The following is a 24465-nucleotide window of genomic DNA, read 5'->3' on the forward strand; positions in this document are numbered from 1 at the left end:
TGAAATGGGCTGTAATGAATGAATGTGTCCACAATTTGCTTTTCCAGGTGCTACTTCCGCAAAAGGTAACCATATATTACTACATTTTCGTGACCAACTCTCCATTGGGCTATATTATTCCAATCACTTTCATACAACTGCGGTTTCCCCATCAACCCACTATTACGTGACCTAGAGGGAAGTTTGCCAACTGCCAAATAATTGCAATTAAAAGCCATTGTGGTCATTTTAATAAGTGGCTTATATTATGAAACATAGATGATATTATCATAGCAATATGTCCTTATATGTGATTCAAATTAACTTAATCTGCTCTTGATTAATTTCAGCTAATTTACAGAGTATGCAAGAGAGTAGAGAGTTCCTTTGGACCATTTATTTTTTTCGTTGATTTTATTTGATGAACGAACTAGCCATGAACATATATTTTCGTTAGTTTTACTGAATTGTACTTGCGGAAGACAATCGGTCATGTGTTTACGTTCATTTATTTAGTTGATGGGGTGAAGGTGGAAACAATGGGGGCAAATCCTCTGCGTATATTTGCCGGGAATCCCTGCATTATTAAGTCTACTAAGGAAAAGACTGTCACGGAGCGAGTGGCTGCGCAGATTGATTCACGTAGCTGTCAGCTTGTACTCGGGAGATAGTGGGTTTTAACTCCACTGTCGGCAGCCCTGCTACCTTCCTACTCCTAGCCCTTTCCTACCCCAACGTCGCTACAAGACCTACCTGAGTCGGTGCGACGTAAAGAAAATTGTATTCTTTTAAAAGACAGTGAGATGCTTTACTATCTAACGCAATGACTTATTGGCGGTAATGCATGATTTAATAATAATAATAATAATAATAATAATAATAATAATAATAATAATGATAATAACAATAATGTTCTTGGCTTAGCGTCCCACTAACTACTTTTTCAGATTTCGGGGACGTCGAATTTTGTCCCTCAGGAGTTCTTTTACGTGCAAGTAAATCTAACGACAAGAGGCTGAGGTACATGAGCACCTTCAAATACCACCGCACTGAGCCAAAGTCGAACCTGAAAAGTTGGGTTAAGAAGGCCAGCGCCTACTCCGCCTGAGCCACTCAGCCCGGCAATGCATTATTGTGCCTTTTTTAAGTCTTCGGCTATTTACCCTTCCTGCAGAAATTGACCATGATCCATTTGAGGAAGACATTACATTCATAGTCTTACATACAGGCGCAGATTTGTTTCCTATTATTTCACTGCCTGCTGCAGAGAATGAGTGACTTGCCTGAGATGGCCATCTAGTGAGTAGCTTGTGAACTTAATTCAAATCGTAAGAACAATCGAAGTTCGAAACACCGTACATAGCAGCTGCATTGTCACAGTTAATTATTTCTCAATCAATCAATCAATCAATCAATCAATCAATCAATCAATCAATCAATCAATCAATCAATCAATCAATCAATCAATCAATCAATCAATCAATCAATCAATCAATCAATCAATCAATCAATCAATCAATCAATCAATCAATTCTGATCTGCATTAAGAGCAGTCGCCCAGGTGGCACATTCCCTATCTGTTTTTTCCTAGCCTTTTCTTAAATGATTTCAATGACATTGGAAATTTATTGAACATCTCCCTTGGTAAGTTATTCCAATCCCTAACTACCCTTCCTATAAATGAATATTTGCACCAATTTGTCCTCTTGTATTCCAACTTTATCTTCATACTGTGATCTTTCCCACTATTAAAGACGCCGCTCAAACTTAATCGTCTACTAATGTCATTCCACGCAATTTCACCTGACAGCTCAGAACATACCACTCAGTTGAGCAACTTGTCTCCTTTCTCCTAGTTCTTCCCAGCCCAAAATTTGCAACATTTTTGTAACTCTACTCTTTTGTCGGAAATCACCCAAAACAAATCGAGCTGCCTTTCTTTGGCTTTTTTCCAGTTCTTGAATCAAGTAATCCTGGTGAGGGTCCCATACAATGGAACCATACTCTAGTTGGGATCTTACTAGAGACTTATAAGCCCTCTCCCTTACATCCTTACTACAACCCCTAAAAACCCTCATAACCATGTGCAGAGACCTGTAGACTTTATTTACAATCCCAACTATATGATTACCCCCTTGAAGATCTTTCCCTATGTTAACACCCAGATACTTACAATGATCCCCAAAAGGAACTTTCACCCCATCAACGCAGTAATTAAAACTCAGAGGACTTCAGGACTTCTGCTATCTGTGAAACTCACAACCTGACTTTTAACCCCGTTTATCAACATAATATTGCCTGCTGTCCATCTCACAACATTGTCGAGGTCATTTTGCAGTTGCTCACAATCTTGTAATTTATTTATTACTCTATAGAGAATAACATCATCCACAAAAAGCCTTGCCTCTGATTACATTCCTTACTCATGTCATTTATATATATAAGAAAACATAAAGGTCCAATAATACTGCCCTGAGGGAATTCCCGTCTTAATTATTACAGGGTCAGATAATGCTTCGCCTACTCTAATTCTCTGAGATCTATTTTCTAGAAATATATCAACCCATTCAGTCACTCTTTGGTCTAGTCCAATTGCACTCAATTTTGCCAGTAGTCTCCCATGATCCACCCTATCAAATGCTTTAGACAGGTGAATCGGATATAGACCATTTGACCTACAGAATGCAAAATATCTGCTATATCTTGCCGGAATCCTACAATTTGAGCTTCAGTGGAATAACCTTCCTAAAACCGAATTGCCTTCTATCGCACCGGTTATTAATTTCGCAAACATGTCTAATATAAACAGAAAGAATGCCTTCAAACTTACTGGCCTGTAATTTTCAGCTTTATGTCTACCACCCCTTCCTTTATACACAGGGGCTACTATAGCAACTCTCCACTCATTTCGTATAGCTCCCTCAAGCAAACAATAATCAAATAAGTACTTCAGATATGGTAGTCTATCCCAATCCATTGTCGTTAGTATACCCCAGAAATCTTATACATTCCATCCGCTTTTCTAGTTTTCAAATTTTGTATCTTAATGTAAATATCATTGTCATCATATGTAAATTTTAATACTTCTTTAGCATTAGTCACCTCCTCTATCTGGACATTATCCTTGTAACCAACAATCTTTACATACTGCTGACTGAATACTTCTGCCTTCTGAAGATCCTCACATACACACTCTCCTTTTTCATTAATTATTCCTAGAATGTCCTTCTTGGAACCTGTTTCTGAATTAAAATACATATACATACCCTTCCATTTTTCACTAAAATTCGTATGACTGCCAATTTTGCTTGCCATCATGTTATCCTTAGCTGCCTTCTTTGCTAGATTCAATTTCCTAGTAAGTTCCTTCAATATCTCCTTACTTCCACAGCCATATCTAGCTCTATTTCTTTCCAATCTGCACCTCCTTCTTAGTCTCTTTATTTCTCTATTATAATAAGGTGGGTCTGTATCATTCCTTACCACTTTTAAAAGTACAGACCTGTTTTCACATTCCTCAACAATTTTTTACACCCACCCCAGAGTCTGTTTACATTCTTATTTACCGTTTTCCACCGATCATAATTACTTTTTAAAAACTGCCTCGTGCCTACTTTATCAGCCATATGGTACTGCCTAATAGTCCTACATTTAAAACCTTCCTTTCGATCACATTTATTTTTAACTACGGCAAAACAGCTTCGTGATCACTAATACCATCTATTACTTCGGTTTCTCTATAGAGCTCATCTGGTTTTATCAGCACCACGTACAGGATATTTTTCCCTCAAGTTGGTTCCATCACTTTCTGAATCAGCTGTCCTTCCCATATTACTTTATTTGCCATTTGTTGGTCATGCTTCCTGTCGTTCGCATTTCCTTCCCAATTGACATTTGGTAAATTAAGATCACCCGCTACAATCACATTCCTTTCCATGTCGTTTTCCACAGAGCTGATTATCTTATCAAATAATTCTGAATCCGTGTCAGCACTACCCTCTCCCGGTCTGTACACTCCAAAGGCATCAAGTTGCCTATTACCTTTAGAAATGAGCCTAACACCTAGAATTACATGTTTCTCATCTTTATCTTTTCCGTAGCTTAAAAATTCTTCTTTTACCAGAATGAATACTCACTGTCCTACCATTCCTACCCTATCTCTACGATTCACACTCCAGTTCCGTGAGAAAATTTCTGCATCAATTATATCATTTCTCAGTCATGATTCAACTCCTATTGTAAAATCTGGTGAATATATATATTAAATTACTTAATTCTATTCCTTTCTTTTCAATACTTTTACAGTTCAACACTATAACATTTTTATGTCATCCCCACTTGACTTCTAGATCTCTGTACCCTCATCACCGCTCACTGGACAAACCCGTTTCCCTAAATATACATACCTATTACCCTTCTAAACAAATTTCCTAACATACGTACCACTGCGGTTTAAGTGAAGGCCATCTCAGCGCAGATCCCTATCACCTACGCACCCATTAGGGTTTAGAAATTTCACTCCTAGTTTCCCACATACCCACTCCATAGTCTCATTTAAAACCCCAATCACCTTCCAGTCAATATCCCTCCTACACATTATTCCAATGATAACATTCTCCTCTATCTTAAAATTCACCCTGCTGCATTTACCAGATCCCACACATCCCCAACTATGTTGGTACTTATATTAGCTTGCCTTGCGTTGTTGGTATAGATGCGAGCTCAAGAGATGACTAGCGGGACGTGAGGTGGGACACATGGGAGCAGCTTTCTCTCTCTGTCGCCTCGTCTATGGCTCTTCCTAAAAGTATTGTTAGCCAGCCACCCAGCAGCCAGTCTCCCTTTGTGGCCAGTCTAACAGTTTGGTAGCGTTGATCTTGTCTGTGTGTTGTACGTTTTATTTTTTTTTTGCTAGGGGCTTTACGTCGCACCGACACAGATAGGTCTTATGGCGACGATGGGATAGGAAATGCTTAGGAGTTGGAAGGAAGCGGCCGTGGCCTTAGTTAAGGTACAGCCCCAGCATTTGCCTGGTGTGAAGATGGGAAACCACGGAAAACCATTTTCAGGGCTGCCGATAGTGGGATTCGAACCTACTATCTCCCGGATGCAAGCTCACAGCCGCGCGCCTCTACGCGCACGGCCATCTCGCCCGGTTTGTACGTGTTTAACAGCGTTTTATATATTGAGGCTTTTTAAAATAAAAAATGCTATTTGTTCGGTACGTCGACCTAGAAAGGTCTACTGCCCCTACTTGCACCATATGTGTGGGACCTGGGTGTATTTTTTAAATGGCGGGAGTGTAAAGTGTTGAATGTTAGGAAAGGAACGTTAAGGACATTAAGGACGACCCAGTCCTCAGCCAGGGATATTAATCATTTACAACTAAAAATCCCTAACCCGGTCGGGAATCAGCCGCCCGGCCGCCCGGTGACAAGCGGGCGCGTTGCCCCCTACATCCACGGGGCCGGACTGTATAGAGGCTTACATAACTGTGTTTTAAAAGATTTATTTTACTATAGTGCTACTTTGTACTTCTATTATGGAACCCGTCCGGAAGAAAGGAAAGACTATCCACAGCGAAGCGAGGGAGGTTATCAGACATGTTATCCAAGAATGTGATGAAGAGGCACGAGAAGGGCAACTGAAACACTTACTGAGTCAAGCTAATTAGCGTGTATCTAATTACGCAGGCATTTCAGTCAGCACAGTGAGTAGAATTCGCAAGGAAAGTACCGCAGCTGGAGATACGTCACTATCAACACCACGGAAGCACCGCCCACAAACCGAAGAAAATAAAGTGCAGTGTGATGGTCTTAAGAGAGGGGTAATGAGAGAATTAATTCAAGACTTTTATGTAGTCCAGCAGAAAGTGCCTACATGCCCCAAGCTTTTGAGTGCCATCAAGAAGAAAATCGAATTTCCGTGGGGCGTCCATACTTTGAGGCGAATTTTAAGAGATATGGAATTTAAGTGGACGAAGTGTCAGAATTTCAGAAAACTTTTGGTGGAGAGTCCAAACATTGTCAGTTGGCGCTGTAGGTATTTAAGAGCTATGCGGCGTTACAGAAGAGATAATCATTCCATTGTTTATATAGATGAAACATGGGTAGATAATAAATTAACATTTAATTAGTGTTGGCAAAGTGATGTGCCCAATGCATTTTCTGACGTGTTTCAAAATGGCGTCAAGTAGAGGTATGGACCACACAGGTCGGAATTTTATGGAAAGGAATCTTAAGATATAAGTTTATAGGAGGCCATGACCAAGTTAGAAGATACCACTTTAAAAGGCTCTGAGGAGAGAACAGTACGGTATCACATGTCCATTGTTGGATGCGCTTGAGAATGGTTGGCTGTTGAGTGAGCTCTTGCATTATTGTAGTGATAAAGTAGTTAACACCTATTGAAATAGCTTAATTTTGTGTATTTGTGATTCATTTAGTGCTATTTATATAGTGGTGTTTAGTGCTTGTTGGTAGAAATAGGGACTAGTGATATTTATTTAAATTTTATAACAAGTAATTCAGTTGGTCTTCAGTACATTGCGTTTTCTATGTTAAGTAAGCTAGCTAGGTGTACCTTGTTTCGAATTTATGTTTACGAAATACTTTAGGTAATAATATTAACTTTCAAAATATTTGTAAATATCTGTAGGTTGGTTTGTATTGTGACCGTATCGGTCATGCGCATATTTATTTATTAATTATTTTTGGCAGTGAGACTTTTTTTTAAGCTCCCGTGTACGTATTTCAGAAAGTTGCGTTAGGTTGCACCTGCTTGCTCAACGTTTCTAACTTGGTAAACACGACTCCGTCGTAACTGAAGGAATCCCCAGATAGAGAGAGAGAGATGAAATATGACAAGGAAAGAAAATCAATACTAATACCTCCACCCGCTAAAAGAATGGCCGAAACATGGTAATGTCAACGTGCAAGCTTGATTTGTATGGTATGATTTCGAGATATGCATAAAAATTAGTAAGGGAAACCTCGGTATATCATATGTTTTCATAATAGATCTCTGCCAAAATTCAAGTTGTTTATAAAATATTAACGTGTGGAAAAATACGCGATCATCTGATTATATAACTACTAATAGCGTACCTACGCTAACTAAGTACGCAGAATTATTACGGGGGATCCTGTAAAGGCATCATTTTGATAATAAATTTTAAATAAACGGCCAATCGATGTAGGTTTCGCACATAACAAAACTACTTAAGAGTCTGAGTCACACATTTGAGAGCATTACCGATGTCACAAAACATGTAGAACCATTAATTTTTAAAAAAGTTGTGGGGATTGACCCCCGTCTATTGTGTGTGTAGGGGTAAGGTTATAAAAGGGGTAGCCGTGATGACACAACATCCACTTGACGCGAAAGATTCAAGGCAGACTCACGGTTCGCTGGTGCTCTGACCTTACCTGTACTTGAGAGTGATAATATACATTTTGCAAATGCGCGGTGTTAAAAACTTTGTCCAAGTGATAGTATTGAAAGTATTTAAGTATCGTGACAGCAAGAACTGTATTACCCTTTTTTTTAAATTGTGTTTGAGTGACGTAACTTATTTCAACATCATTACAGTTGTTACAGGTGTTTGAGTGACGCTACGTATTTCAACATCATTAAAGTTGTTACTGTGCCGAAGAGGACCCTGGGATTATGAACGTGCTCAGCAGGAATAGCAGTGGATTCGAACCTGTGACCCACGTCAGCGCCATGAGAGCCTAAGCGACGATAAGGGCCTTTTCCTGGGCCCGAGCCATGGATTTCACGACATGACGATATGTACAAAAATATAAATTTTTATCTAAATAAATGCACGGTTATGTAATATGTAGATCAGGTAAATTAGGTTAGAAATGTAAATTGCATGTATTCTTGAATCAGAGAGAGAACTTGTGAGTTGTTTTCATATTGTGTTCATATTCATCTAGATGGGAATTCAAATTCTATTAAATGGGCTAAAATTTCGGGCCTGAAAAATATTTAATATACTGCATGTACGTGATTTAATGGAAACATATCTGTAAGTCTGTGAGTGCTTTAGCTTAGGTGGGAAAATGCAGATTTGTATTATTGAAAATGTCAATCCGTGATATGTATATTTTATTTTATGGGATAATCAAGCCTATTTTGGTAATGCTAGGTGACAGTGTCTTCCAAATGCACTATCGGTTTATATCATGGAGAGAGGAAGGCACTCTTGTTTTAATGTAATTTTGCATGATAAGAATATATAGATGGCTGTATTAATCATATGCGTAACGTGTGACGAGCCGGCACAATGAACAAACGCCTTCCCATTTTGATAAGTGTTTTCCTTTTATGTCAAGTACTTGCCTTTCTGTATATGAGAATAACATTATGGATACGTATAAATCCATATTTGATTTTTTTGACTGAGTTCAAACTGTAGGAAAACTTAGGCTGAGATATTCTACGTATTCGGATGGAAGTGAACCTGGACATTCTAAGTCTATGCATGTGAAATTGAGAAGATGAATAGTGGCTTGATACTGAATTAAAGAATTTTAACAGGGCAGTTAATTAATAAGCCAATGGAGCTTTGGAATATGATATGAGGATATCAGTTGAAATTATATTATTTACCATGATGTATTTTAAGGGAGGCGATTTGGTCTCGCCTTGAGTTGTTGACAAGAAATATTCTGCGGTCGGCCATTATTTGGTGTGGTTAGACGTTGTATGATTTATGATTTAGAAAAGTGTGAGTGAGCACTTCCCTTTGAGAAGGGTCAACTGCCAAGTGCATTGTTCAAGCCTGTCCACTAAGACTGAATGCAGGGAGGTTCGCATAAACTCGATTACATTTAAAGGATTTCTTTTAACGCTTCCATGTTTATCTCTATAAAGAAATTAAATAACTGGAAGGCCAGTATTATTTTTGATTTGTTGACCTTATGATTAATTGAAAATGGGAGTTCTTAAAGACCCGTTCGTCGATGTCATCCGGGTGATCATCGGTTCGAACTCCAAGACAGACCATGGATTTTCTTTGTCACACAATATTTCTTTTACGTTATACAGCCAGTTGCATGCGTATATTGTTTTTAGTTTGTTTTAAAAGATGTATACATAATTTTTTGAATATTCTCCTTGAGTTGTTTTTAAATTTTTTGTTTGGATTACAAAACGAGTTATGTCTCGTTATTTTGTCATCGAATTCGTTGTGATGTGGGTTCGATTTCTGGACCCGACATCAGTCAAATTTTTTGATGATTATGATTTTATCAACTAGTGTTCGCTTATACTTTTGTTTACTTATATAGTAATATAATTATGTAGTTAGGCGGCCACTCCAAGTTGTCTCCATTTTCTTGTTTCTTCTAATAGTGAAGAAGGAATGTAATGAGATCCGTCGCATTTATAAGGATATTTCTGCTCTTAAAAAGGACTTTTTTGAGTATTTCATGTAATACTTATCGTCATGTTAAAAAAGAAATGGAACAAACAATTTCGACATTTAATCAATAAATATTAACAAAATATGAATTCATTAATTTTATCAATGAAAGGAGTGACATCTCTAAATTTGTATTTAGTCCATTGGACATTGTATATTTTATTTTCATTATATTAGAATTATTCAGGGTTAATTTCAATTAATCGTGATTTTATCAAGGACTAATAAATAGGTTTATAATATTTTTTGTTTGCCTGTCATTTTGCGGGAAAAACATTGCATCCTAATTCCCTCCGTTCATTTATGCCTTTAAGTTAGTTAAGTGTTATATATTGGTCTTTTGTCGCGAACGCACCATGCCTCTGGGAGGTCGTTGGTTTGATTCTTTGGAACGGAGGAGTGCAGTTGATCCTTGCACGGTCGAAAGAGCTTTTGCTCACCCATCACTTGAAGTTTATTTTTCTTAGTTTTTTCCCGATGAGGTGGCATTTGACTAAAAAGGTCCCATACCATCGAACGCCTTGGCGTATGGTACTATATTGAACCGTATCCTGCCGGCCCATAATAATAATTGGAATATTATTTGACCAAACATGTGAAATTTATTCATAAAAGTTACAGTCTAACATGTGAAAGCATCGTATCCTAAGATGGTTGATACCGGATGTTGAGCAAGACAGTGGTTCGCTGGATGTTGCTTCATATTTCCGTATGACCGTGAGAAAAGATAGCGTACCCAAGCGTTGGCAAGGATTGACACGTGTATTAGATGCTGACCAAGCAAGATATTTCAGCCAATGGGAACTTAAGGATTTGGCAAACCTGGAGGCTACACCGCGCCAAATATTAATTCCAGGATGACCAACGTGCTCTGTGGATAAAGTCAGTTTCTGTAAGAGATCGGTTTTCCACAGTTTCTGAAGTCAGATATATTTGGAAATGTATTATAGAAATTGGTGGAAGAGATTTGCTAGTGTTTGAACTGTGTTTTGTAAATATATTACAATAAGTATTGTGTCATCACATATGACGAACTCTCTGATTGGTGGTTGGTTCAGACACCCGGGAACCCCAACATTATTGGCGTCACCGAAGCCTCCTCAGTAACCCTAGCTCTGGAGAGCGTCATTCGGTGGTAAAGATTTGAACAGTGCGGATGCATTAACTCTGTGGCTGGTGATCGTGATTAACGTGGTATTATTCCTGTAACAGTAACTGACTTTCATTGATACTTTAAATTGTGCAGTCGCTATAATTTACTGTACTTGAGTAAATGAAATAGTATAATTTTGGCAGAGTTTACTTTCAATTGATAAAGACGGTGTTTAGTGACCGCTGAGTAACAAGTGTAGTGGAAACGTGCTATTGTTTCACTATTTCGCGACGGGCGCGTATTCGCGTGGAACTTCCGTACCGAACCGTGGGCTGCATTTTAAACTGTATTTTTACCCTTTAAGTGAAGTGTGTTATATATATGTGAATCAGTGTGTTAGCTGATATGGTAAAAGAAAGGGTATTGCGGCTCGCAGCATTAAGCAGCGAAGAGATTATCAATAATAGTCTTCTGTGTTCCAGTGAATTATTTTCCAGCAAGATGATGGATACGCCTGTAGAGGAAGGAAGTGCATTCCCACATGTTAATGCTGTGATTAACATGGAGTAGACCCATAAATCAGTGGGGATGTAAGCTGCTATCCTGGTTTCCCGAGAGTCATGTAAAGTAAGACGCATGTATTATTTACGGCATGATATGTAAGTTATGTTAAGGTACTAGGGCAGTGTAGATAGAATTTTAATTTTCATTCAAAGTAAGCCTGACGGCATGTGTTTGTTTAATTTTGTTACTATGATAGATTCGGATACGAGAATAATGCATGTTTATTTTATTTTCATTTTGCTTTATGAGTAGATGTTTGGGAAAATGAGGGATTGATAGGATCAGTTATTGTTGTAAATATAGTACTTACCGTAGGATATTCCGAGTTTTCCTTAAATATATGCTAGAAGGGCTAGATCGACAGGTTCATTTTTTATATTACGTCAAACACGTATCAATTCATTTTATTTTGGTTATTCAGAGAGACAGGTATAGCTATTTTGCATGATGCATGGCTTTACAGAAGCTGCCAGAAGGAGCTGCAGAACGTCGTTGTTAAAATAAGATCTTTGAAGTTAAGTTGGATTCTGTTTGCCTGATGGTCTGCCAAGGACTCGAACTGCGTCTCATTATGTGGAAAGGCCAGTGGGATTCATGAGGAATAATGAGATATTAATTGCATGCTGAATTATAATGTATTGGTGCAGGCTGATGGTATGCCTGACAAGATAAAGAGTATTGTGCAGATGTGTGTGCCTGCCTAGTGTCTTCTGAGTGTATATTGTGATCAGAATGGACAGTGTTAATTCCAGACTATTGAGTCTGATGTTGTTAAATGGCCCAAGCATGCCAAGAAGGAATGAATATACGTGAGTTTCCGTGTAGCCAATGATGGGCGTTATCTCATGGCAAGCTGATTCCTGGCCTGTGTTATCTGTATGTGTGTAAGAGACAGTATTTCCTTGTGGCGGCCTCGGGAGACAAAATCCAATCTTTAGCATAGTGGAGTTCAACATTTCTTTACAGCTCGTAATCTACCCGGAAGTACATGACGGATGACCGCGCTGTTGAGCGCTCAAACGCAGCAGAAGGAGGCAATGTTGCCCATTGCTTTCTTCATGATATCAAGGATTATTTATATGTTTTTCCCTTACAGGATAGATTTACATTATTATTTATGATTGTATACCTTGTCTCGTTGTTTTTAAAGGAAACAGCCCGAGTGCTGAAGTATTGTTGGTTTATCTAGTTCTGCCTAGATCTTTTGTAGTGAACCGGGATTCACAGTAGAAGCAGTGTAGCATTTAAGACTTTATTCGATATCCGATGTATATATATGTATAGTTTGATTATTTGAATTGTTGAATATATAGTGTAGGATTTGCCCCTAGTATTTTGCATAACTTACATAGCGTCCGGTGCGTCTTAATTATTTTTCTTTCCGTCGTAATTTTTCTTATAATGTAACTTTTATTTTACGGAAATAGTTTGACGACTCTCGGGAGTAACTTAATTTTGAAACCGTATCGTTGGGATGCGATAGTGTGAAACTCCATACGGAAATACCACATGGCAGTGTTTGCGTACACTTGTTGCCATACAACATAAACATTGGACTATAAGAAGAAACTCAGTGTTGATTTATATAAATGTTCTTTGTTGAACTTGTTTTTTTAATGTCAAATTTGTATAATCATTCAATTAATATTTATAATTTCGACTTATTTAAATACTTTGAGTTCATTTTTTTACAAATTATTATTTTTCTTGATTCAATTATTTTTATGTGATTTGATCGGGGATATTTATTAATAAATCCATCTTACCCCTTATGATTGTTTCTCATTCGTGTTATACCTCCATTTCCTGTTATTGATTGCTATTTTAGAGTAGAACTTCGACTTTTTATCCTGACCCAATCAACAACCAACCCACACTCTGCCCAACCCTGAGTTAGTCGGATGTTCATACAGGAATGGAGGCATCGTCCTAGAGGGTATTTACCCCTGGGTACGGTACAATATGGCGGTAGCTCAAAATTATGGGGACTATGATGCTGTCATGTGATTCTATATGGCAATGGCGTGGGTGGTAAGGTTGCAGTATAATACTTACAAAGGCAGATTATCATAAGGAATAGTACCGTAAATTCCGCCGAAACTTCTCCGGTATTTCGTATAGATATTCGTTCAAACTATCGCGAAGGTAATAATTTACTACATTAAAAAACACGATACTTCAATTTAAAAGGAAGTTAAAAAAGATTACACGGTAATAGTTAACAGTCGTTGTATTGTTATTGATTATTGTCGCTCTTCATATTCAAATATTGCATTGTTGGCTACAGTCGTGAACAATGGGTGTAGTGTAGTCAAGTAAATATAAATAAAAATGAGCTAATCTTGTATTCAAATCATTTGTAGTTCTGAGTAGGTAGTTAGAGTATCCGTAATTTGTATTTCGCTCCCCCAATCTTTCAGTATTTAGAGCGGTTAACTAATAATAATAAAGTTCATATATCCCAGTAATTGCAATTCAAGTCTCTGGAGTAGTAGGAGTAGTTTTCACAGAAATATTTTTGAGAAATTATTGTAGACAACCTCGTATTTTTCAGTAGGCCTAATTAAGGACACTTTTATTCTCTGTCCCGTGGAGTAGAGAAAATAATAGTAATCCACCAGCTGTAATAATCATATAACCACATTTCTGTTGAGAATTGTAGTGAAGATAAGGTATAATATATTAGATAGTATCTTGTCTGTTATATTCATGTTTTTCTTCGTGTACGGCAATCCTTTCAATACTCAAGCATTTAACCAAACGCAAGGTTTCATTTCTATTAGAGCATAGTAGGATAAGGAAATACTAAAAAAAATAATCTTCTGTCTACGCGTTTACCTATGTTGGTAATCCTTGAGTACGGTAGTTCTTGCGAATTTCAAACTTTAGGCCTAATTGCAATTTTCATTTCTATTTATGCTTAATAATAACCTATTGTAATTAGGATACGGCTGAACGTAGTTTAGAAAGTGTTGTAGTGTATTGTAGTGATATAAAAATTAGAGTGCTTATTCTATTATTTTGAGTAGTCTTGCGAATTTCAAACTTTAACTGTAATTTCCATTTCAGCTGTGCTTAGTAATAACCTGTTGTATTAAAATTAGGAACGTAGTTTAAAATCATTGTAATGTATTATAGTAGGTATCTTATTATAAATTAGTGTGTTGATTCTATTACTGTGAAATATTTGTGTAGTATAGTATCTATAGTATCTGTGGTATATGCATTAACTCTCTTACTAGAATTCTGTGCAGTAATTAGGGCAGACTTAACTGCAGTTTATAATTGTGTAGACCTAATTCTTGTGTATTACTTTCGGTTTTCAGTAATTAACAGAAATTGTCATTCTGTTAGGGTGTTGTGGAAAATTCGTACAACTAAGTAGTATTGTAGTATAGTAGTAGCTTATATTAATTACTTTGTTGTTGGGTGTTCCTTGTGAACTATCCTACACAATATTTCTTTCCTTCCATTTTTATAGGCAATATTTCTATCGTTTCATTTTTATTTTGCACATAATAATTTTTATTATTTTTCTTTTTCTCCGAAAAAATGAAATGTCGTATGGCTTTTAGTGCCGGGAAATCCCAGGACGGGTTCGGCTCGCCAGGTGCAGGTCTTTCTATTTGACTCCCGTAGGCGACCTGCGCGTCGTGATGAGGATGAAATGATGATGAATACAGCACATACACCCAGCCCCCGTGCCATTTTAATTAACCAATTAAGGTTAAAATCCCCGACCCGGCCGGGAATTGAACCCGGGACCCTCCGAACCGAAGGCCAGTACGCTGACCGTTCAGCCAACGAGTCGGACTTCTTTTTCTCCATTATTCCATAAATAATGGCTAAGGAGTGCAAGTGTAGGAATTGTGGGTGTGGCCAGGCATTAACGAGTATGAGAGAGAAGTTGGAGAGTTTGAGGGAGATAATTGGGATTCTCTCAGAGGACAGGAAGGAAAGTAGGCCTCCCTCAAATATTGTACAGGATACAGTAGGTGCAAAGGAGGGATGGGAAGGAAATGGCGGAATTTTAGAAGACAGGTGGTCTAATGTTTTAAGGGGAAGAAGATTGCAGGCTAAGGGCTCTTTTCAGCATCAGAATTCAGGACAGGTGTCTGTGAAAAATCGGTACGAGTCAATGCAGGTAGAACCGAGAGAAGATGAGGAACAGCGAACTGTTGCTGAGATGTGTGGAAGTAGGAGGAAGGGAAAAGGAAGTGTACCCGTAAAAAGTGTTCATATCTTTAAGGCGCTTGATATTAAATTAACGAGCATGGATCTTATCCTAGGGAGTGGTTTTATCATTGGAGTTGGTACAGAGAGGGGTATAGTTATCAATTTTAGAGATTCTTTTGATAAATTGAGTTTATTGATCATCAAAAGAAAGTTCATATCACCTTCGTATAGCAGCATGGAAGTGTCGTGGCTGGTTTGTACCTCCGAGTCCTGGGATGGCGCTGGACATCGCCTGCTCGGATGAGGAGGTCTGGAATGTCTCGAGGTTCTGGAATGTCTCGAAGATTGGCACACGTTCCTGGGTTCGATTTGAGACGTAATTCACACTTGAGTTTTCTGTACGGCACTTCACACATTCATGGCACTGTCTGAACAGATATGACCTTTTAATTATGGTTACTGCACTCTAGATATTAAATCAAAACGTTCTGGAATAATCACTCGAAGAACAAGATGATTTTGACTTTGTACCGGTAGAAATGCAAGTTCATAATGCAAGCTTACTGTAAATTGGAATGCATAGTTTCTGAAGATTTAAAACAAATTGGCAATGAACTGAATAAATAGCACTCGTAAACTGTCTTGTTCCGTCAATAGGCGAAGTGAATAGCCCTTAATGAAAATTATATTTGTAAGAAAACGTCTGACTTCATAAATTATGGATTCACTCAAACTACTGGAAAGTTCTAGGCTTTCTGGGAACGCGACATGCGTATTCTGAATTGTCACAGTCTTTAATGAGGATAAGAATCAAAACAAAAGTCCCAGTGCAGCACTTGGAAAGTATTGCATATTTCACAATTAAACGTAATGTTGAACGTCCCCTAAGTTTCACAGTCTTTACAAGACGTAAATTCAATGAGGCACTTGGGAAAACAAGTCATATCGTTCACACGAAAGTTAATGTTGGTAGGGCACAAGTTCATCCTACACGCTCGGAAAATTCCAATGTTCCAGAAATTGATTCACAAAATACAAATTCGAATAAGTTCGAAACGTAAGTTGCATGTGGTACATAACACTCGTAAACATTCAAAGTCCTTTCAATCGTCGTCGAATAACTAAGTCCCTATGTGGCACTTCAAAAAATAACAAAGTTCCAATGTGTAGAAATAACAAAGTTCCAATCTGTCAAAATATTAAAGTCCCAACACGATACCCGAAGAAAATAAAGTTCCGATGTGTCAAAATATTAAAGTCCCAACACAACACTCGAAGAAAATAAAGTTCCTATGTGTCAAAATATTAAAGTCCCAACACGACACTCGAAGAAAATAAAGTTCCGATGTGTCAAAATATTAAAGTCCCAACACGACACTCGAAGAAAATAAAGTTCCGACGACAATATTCCAGTATGTCACCTTAAGAAAATAATAAAGTCTTACCGCGACACTTGGCGAAAATAACTAAGTTCCAATGAGACGCTTCAGAAAAATAACGAAGTTCCTATAGGGCACTTTAAGAAAATATCAAAGTCCAATCACGACACACGAAAAATAACAAAGTTTCAATGTGTCAATATGACAAAGTTCCAACACGATGGTCGCAGAAAATAACAAAGTCCCAATCAGGCACTTCAAGAATATGATAAAGTCCCGACACAACACTAAGAGAAAATACCGAAGTTCCAATACTTGGATTTCAAAGACTGTCAACCAGAAGTTCGACACACACAATACTCCTTCTGTCACCCGTGTCACAGAGACGGCGGATTGACAGATACTGAATTCGTAGGTCGGGTGGTCCTCCTTTTATACCCGTCCGCGTGGAAGTGTCTAGAACCCGGGTAATATCTACCCTTATATCTCCTAAAGTATTCGGTGGATCTCCCTGAAATCTTGATAGATCACGTCCATTGTAATGGTTTTTAAGGTGGCGGTGTCGAAATAGCGATAAAGTAGCGCAAAATGTACTTTTGAGTGTAAGCTGGAACATTACCATATATGGTTGCGTTTAGCTGGCTTACGGCGACCACGTCACTCGCTGGGTACGTCACTGCGTTCGGCGGGCTGCCTACCTTCCACCTCGCGCGAAGTTCAACAAACATACTTCGGACTTTTCTCGTAGAGGCGTTCCCGGTACAGTAGGAAGGGGAAATGTAGTGTAGTGGAAAGGAAAAGACAGGTGGAACAGGGTCATGGGAGGGAGAAAAGGGAGGAGGAAGTAGCTTCTGCAGCAGTGAGCGAAGATAGGGCTGACCAGGAGGGGAGGGGATCAAATAAGGTGTGTAGGGTTGAGGCTCTGGTCATGGGGAATTCCATCGTTAGACATGTGGGGAATGTGTGTGGAGGAATGGGAACCAGGTTAGAGTGTTATCCAGGAATTAGGTTGAGGCAGATGTTGAGGAAAGTTGAAGAGAAAGAAGAGGGAAAGGAGAAGATGGTAGTGCTTCGCGTTGATAATAACAACGTAAGGCAAGCAGGTATAAGCACCAACATATTTGGGGATGTGTGGAATCTGGTAAATGCAGCACGGATGAAGTTTAAGGAAGCGGAGATTGTTATCAGTGGAATACTGTGTAGGAGGGATATTGACTGGAAGGTGATTGGGGATTTAAATGAGACTATGGAGTGGGTATATGGCAAACTGGGAGTGAGATTTCTAGATCCCAATGGGTGGGTATGAGACAAGTATCTGCGCTCAGATGGCCTTCATTTAAACCGCAGTGCTACATGTAAGTTAGGAAACTTGATTAGAAGTGTTATAGGCAGGTACATTCAGGGAAACGGGGTGGCTTAGGGAGCGGTGTTAAGCGAACTGGGAACTGGAAATCAAGTAGGGATGACATAAAATGTTAGTGCTCAACTGTAGAAGCATTGTAAACAAAGGAATCGAATTAAGACATTTAATAGATATATACTTACCAGATAATGTTATAAGAGATGAACCATGACTGAGAAATTATATAATGGATGCAGAAATATTCTCACGGAACTGGAGTGTGTATCGTAGAGATAGGATAGGAATGGTAGGAGGGGAGTATCCATTCTGGTGAAAGAATAATTTGTAAGCTACGAGAAATTTAAGGATGAAGAACATGAAATTCTGAGTGTAAGACTCATCTCTAAAGATAATAGGCAACTTGATGTCTTTGGAGTATACAGACCGGGAAAATGTAGCATTGACATTGATTCGGAATTATTTGATAAGATAATCAGCTATGTTGGAAATGATATGGAAAGGAATGTGATAGTAGCGGGTGATCTCAATTTACCAAATGTCAATTGGGAAGGTAATGCGAACGACAGGAATCATGAACAACAACTGACAAATAAAATAATAAGGGAAGGGCAGCTGATTCAGAAAGTGATGGAACCAACTAGAGGGAAGAATATTTTGGATGTGGTGCTGGTAAAACCAGATGAGCTCTATAGAGAAACCGAAGTAATGATTGGTATTAGTGATCACGAAGCTGTTTTTGTCGTAGTTAAGAATAAATGTGAAAGAAAGGAAGGTATTAATATTAGGATTATTAGGCAGTACCATATGGCTGATAAAACAGGCATGAGGGAGCTTTTAAAAAGTAACTATCATCGTTGTAAAATGGTAAATAAAAACGTAAACAGGCTCTGGGATGGGGTTAAAGCAATTGTTGAGGAATGTGTAAATAGGTTTGTACCTTTATAGGTGGTAAGTAATGGTAAAGATCAACTATATTATAACAGAAAATTAAAGAGACTAAGATGGAGGTGCAGGTTGAACGAAATAGAGTTAGAAATGGTTATGGAATTAGGGAGAAATTGAAGGAACTTACTAGGAAATTGAATCCTGCAAAGAAGGCTGCTAAGGAAAACATGATGGCAACCATAATTGGTGGTCATACAAATTTTAGTGAAAAATGGAAAAGTATGTTTAGGTACTTTAAGGCAGAACAGGTTCAAAGATGGACATTCTTGGAATCATTAATGAGCAACGGGAGTGTGTATGTGAGGATCTTCAAAAGGCAGAAGTATTCAGTCAGCGGGATGTAAAGATTGCTGGTTACAAGGATAATGTCCAGATAGAGGAGGTGAGTAATACTAAAAAAGTACCGTATTAAAATTTACCTTTGATAACAATGAAATTTACAGTAAGATACAAAAGTTGAAAACTAGAAAAGCAGCTGGAATTGATAAGATTTCTGGTGATATACTAAAGGGTTGGGATACAGTACATATCTGAAGTACTTATTTGATTATTGTTTGGTTGAAGGAGCTATACCAAATGAATAGAGAGTTGCTATAGTAGTCCCTGTGTATAAAGGAAAGGGTGATAGATATACAGCTGAAAATTGCAGGCCAGTCAGTTTGACATGCATTGCATGTAAGCTTTCGGAAAGCATTCTTCCTGATTATATTACACATGTTTGCGAAATTAATAATTGGTTTGACAGAAGGCAGTTTGGATTTAGGAAATGTTATTCCACTGAAGCTCAGCTTGTAGTATTTCAGCAAGATATAGCACATATCCTGGATTCAGGAGGCCAAATGGACTGCATTGTGATTGACCTATCTAAGGCTTTTGATAGGGTAGATCATGGAAGACTACTGGCAAAAATGAGTGATATTGGTCTAGAAAAAAAGTGACCGAATGGGTGACTATGTTTCTAGAAAGTAGAACTCAGAGAGTTAGAGTAGGCGAAGCATTATTTGACTTTGTAATAATTAAGAGAGGAATTCCTCAAGGCAGTATTATTGGACCTTTATGTTTTCTTATATATATCAATGATATGTGTAAAGAAGTGGAATCAGAGATAAGGCTGTTTAAGATGATGTTATTCTGTACAGCGTAATAAGTAAGTTACAAGATTGTGAGCAGCTGCAGGGTGACCTCGATAGTGTTGTGAGATGGACAGCAGGCAATGGTATGATGATAAACGGGGTTAAAAGTCAGGTTGTGAATTTCACAAATAGGAAAAGCCCTCTCAGTTTTAATTACTGCGTTGATGGGGGTGAAAGATCCGTTTGGGGATCATTGTAAGTACATAGGTGTTAATATAAGAAAAGACCTTCATTGGGGTAATCACATACATATGATTGTAAATAAATGATACAGATCTCTGCGCATATGGTTATGAGGGTATTTACGGGTTTTAGTAAGGATGTAAAGGAGGGGGCGTATAAGTCTCTGGTAAGACCCCAACTAGAGTATGGTTCCAGTGTATGGGACCCTCACCAGGATTACTTCATTCAAGAACTGGAAGAAATCCAACGAAAAGCAGCTCGATATATTTTGGATGATTTCCAACAAAAGAATAGCGTTACAAAAATGTTGCAAATTTGGGGCTGGGAAGACTTGGGAGAAAGGAGACGAGCTGCTCGATTAAGTGGTATGTTCCGATCTGTCATTCTAGAGATAGCGTGGGAGGACATCAGTAGACCAACATGTTTGAGTGGTGTGTGGTGTCTTTAAAAGTAGGAAAGATCACAATATGGAGATAAAGTTGGAATTCAGGAGGACAAATTGGGGCAAATATTCGTTTATATGAAGGGGAGTTAGAGATTGGAATAACTTACCAAGGGAGATGTTCAAGAATTTTCCAAATTCCTTTCCGATTATTTAAGAAAAGGCTAGGGGAACAACAGATAGGTAATCTGTCACCCAGGCGACTGCCCTAAATGCAGGTCAGTAGTGACTGATTGGCGAATTGTTTATAAAAACAAGTAAAATATAATATATTATTATCACACTAAAACAATTGAACGGCCAGAGACCAAAACCACATCATTTCTACTGCGACGAAAGAGAAGAATAATTGCCATTAGAGTTGAAATTACAGAGATATTAACTGTGGTAAACCAGAAAATACAGCATAATACTATTTATACGTCATTGAAGAGTGTAATAGCGGTGTAAAATACGAATATTTCATTCAAATACGTTCACCAGTTGGACCAATACGAAAGACGACACGTCGAAAAGAAGAAAAAAAATATACAGAAATCATTTTCTGAGAAAAATAATTCACGATTAATTTAGCCTTCAAAAATAGAAATATCCTAAAATTATAGATTCTTTTAAAAATAACGTCGAAGACATTGAGACAAGTATAAAATACTTCATTGACCGAATTGATACAAAAACATATAAGGATATTTAAGAAGAGGTTATTTTTTAAGAAATTCTAAAAAAAGACCGATTACTTGTTGGATTTCTTGGATGTTATTACTAGCTCCAGGGTGATGAAGCAGATGTCTTTCTAATTTCGAGGTGGACCGACCTGGAGATGAATATGATCCAGCCAGTAGACCAGACCGGATGAGAGGAACGACTCCAGCCGAACCACAAGCCGCGGCCAGCCGAGACCAGTGATGTGACGCTGAGAGAGAGCGCTACAGAGACGGCGTACTTGCTGAATGACCAGCTAAGTTTGCTATATATGTTAGTTCTTAATTAAGCTAGACATAATGACCTAATATAATTTACAATAAGTGTGAGATATTTAGATGGTGAAGTGACTCAGTGAAGTGATATATATATATATATATATATATATATGAATGATACCATACTAAGTTAAGCTATGACTAGATCGATATCTCGAAAGAAGTGGCTATACATATATTAAGTGAATTATTTTAGTAAATGAGAATACGATTATTTGCGAGAAAGGATGTAGATTATCGTACAGCTGAATATGAGTATTTGCGTGTAGCAGATTACATTAATGGATTTTGTGAAGCCATTCATGCTAAGTTAACGTCATTATGGGATGATATGATAGGAACTATGATTTATACGTGTTATTCCTTGAAGAAATACGTTATCAAATGGAATTACGAATTGTCAGACGTTGAGCATTGTTCTACGAGAAAAAAGATGATCCAAATAAGTGAAAATGATTGCAACGGAGTTTTATACGTCTTAATAAATGTGTTATTTTAGGAATTGATTATGATATATATGAAAGATGGTTATGTTGTTAGTTATATTGAATTGATTGAACGATATATAGTTGAGAAAAGAATAATATGAAGCGATTTGAGTAATGTAATGGGAAGTTATGTTATAATAAGGCGTAAATATGATTGCTACATGTTTATATATTCAGAAGTGGATCAAATATGCGATGCAAGTACATTGAAAGAGATACATCGAGGGAATAGCGAAACACAAGGTATGCATGAAAAATCCATATGTGTAGATAAGAGTAAATGGTTTCCGCAATCTCAAATACAGCCGTTGGTGTTAGGAAATACTTATAGGATATGACATATTCTTGTTATGAACTCTACGGGAGATGTAATGAGTGTGTGTAGCTCTAGTGAATGACATAGGTGGATAATATCGAGATATCATAATTGAAATGTTAAAAGAGTAACTAAGATAAACTTCTCGTGATGATATAAGCCTCGCGAAAGATTAAATGTATATTGAGAGGAAATGTGTAGGATTAATTAAGAACTAATTTAGTTAGATTTGTGATGTAGATTATTTTATACTTCGATGGATGATTATTTATTTTATACGTCAACATGAAAGACTAGGATGATAGGTGCTGAGATTTTGGAAGGCAATAGCGCGTCATTCCACAAAATAACTACATACAAGCTTCCGATAAGAAGTTAATTCAGATTGCAGATTTTAATGAAAATGTTTGAAACTGAATTGAGTATTATGATGTCAGTGACACAAATGAAAAACTTTCTTTCAATTTAATAATTAATTTAATAATATAAATAATTCATTGAATTATTTTAACACTAGGTGGAATGTATTGAGATATTAGTTCATTTCAGAAATGAAATTCATTTTCAATTTGAAAGCCAGCGCTGATTTTAAAGAGACTCATGTATATAATAATTGATTTTAAGACACAATTGGAAGAATTTCAACATATTATAAGTTCTGTTTTCTTTCATTTTCAATTCATTTTATAAATTTCTTCGTTTGATTTATTTTTAAATAAGTGAGTTGTGATTTGTAGGTGTTAGATATATGTTGACCTAGTTTTTTAAGGTGTTAATTTGCGATTTACCTTGAGACTTGCGGTGATTGACTGATTGATTTGAAGACGCGATAGGGTGGATCGTTCATCTGAAGATGTATATGTCGCGTGCAATCCGTGTCTTTTCCTCCGAATCCACGTTAATCTAAACTATTTTTGCGGAGAATTACCATGAGAGAACACCAGCTACCGGGAAATATTTACGTGTGTCGTACATGGACGCTGGATGGGCGCAGTGACAATCAACCTAGTGTTATGACCAACAGAAGCTCATGGAACCGCTTAATAATTGTACACGCGGGATGTGAAGATGGGTTCCCAGAAGGAGCGTTGCTTATTTTTAAGGCCGGGAAATCGTCAATAGATTATCATGGCCAGATGAACGCAGAGAATATTGAGAAGTGGATTTGTGGGAAACTGTTGCCTAACCTCCCTAAGAACAACGTTATAGTGTTAGATAATGCTTCGTATCATTGTGTGCAACAGAACATACCCCCCCACGAAGTATGCTGTTAGGAAGGAAGTTACCGGGCGAGTTGGCCGTGCGTGTAGAGGCGCGCGGCTGTGAGCTTGCATCCGGGAGATAGTAGGTTCGAATCCCACTATCGGCAGCCCTGAAAATGGTTTTCCGTGGTTTCCCATTTTCACACCAGGCAAATGCTGGGGCTGTACCTTAATTAAGGCCACGGCCGCTTCCTTCCAACTCCTAGGCCTTTCCTATCCCATCGTCGCCATAAGACCTATCTGTGTCGGTGCGACGTAAAGCCCATAGCAAAAAGAAGGAAGTTAAAAGCTGGCTAGAAAGGAACAATGTGCCATACGACAAGGACATGAGAAAATCGGAACTCTTCCATTTGATTGAAATTATTAAAGGTATCGAGAAAATCTTCCGGATTGACGAGCTTTTAGGGACACATGGGCATGACGTAATTCGTTTGCCGCCTAACATGTGCGAGTATAATGCCATTGAACTGGCTTGGGCGAAGGCAAAGTGGATTGTACTGGAAAGCAATGTTACCGGGGACATTTCCATGACAAAGCTCGAAGTCGTAACGAGAACGGCAATATTTTCTATTAGCAAAGAATCAGTAGCGTAGCCAGATTTCAGTTTGAGGAGCCCAATCATCCAGAACTTTATTTTGATAGGTGTCCAAACTTCCAGAATTTAGGTGGTGTAGAATACCTAGATGATGAAGCCAAGAGAATGATGGTCCACCGTGACTCTTTATTTCG

Source organism: Anabrus simplex, chromosome 2 (assembly GCF_040414725.1).
Source record: "Anabrus simplex isolate iqAnaSimp1 chromosome 2, ASM4041472v1, whole genome shotgun sequence".
NCBI lineage: Eukaryota > Metazoa > Arthropoda > Insecta > Orthoptera > Tettigoniidae > Anabrus > Anabrus simplex.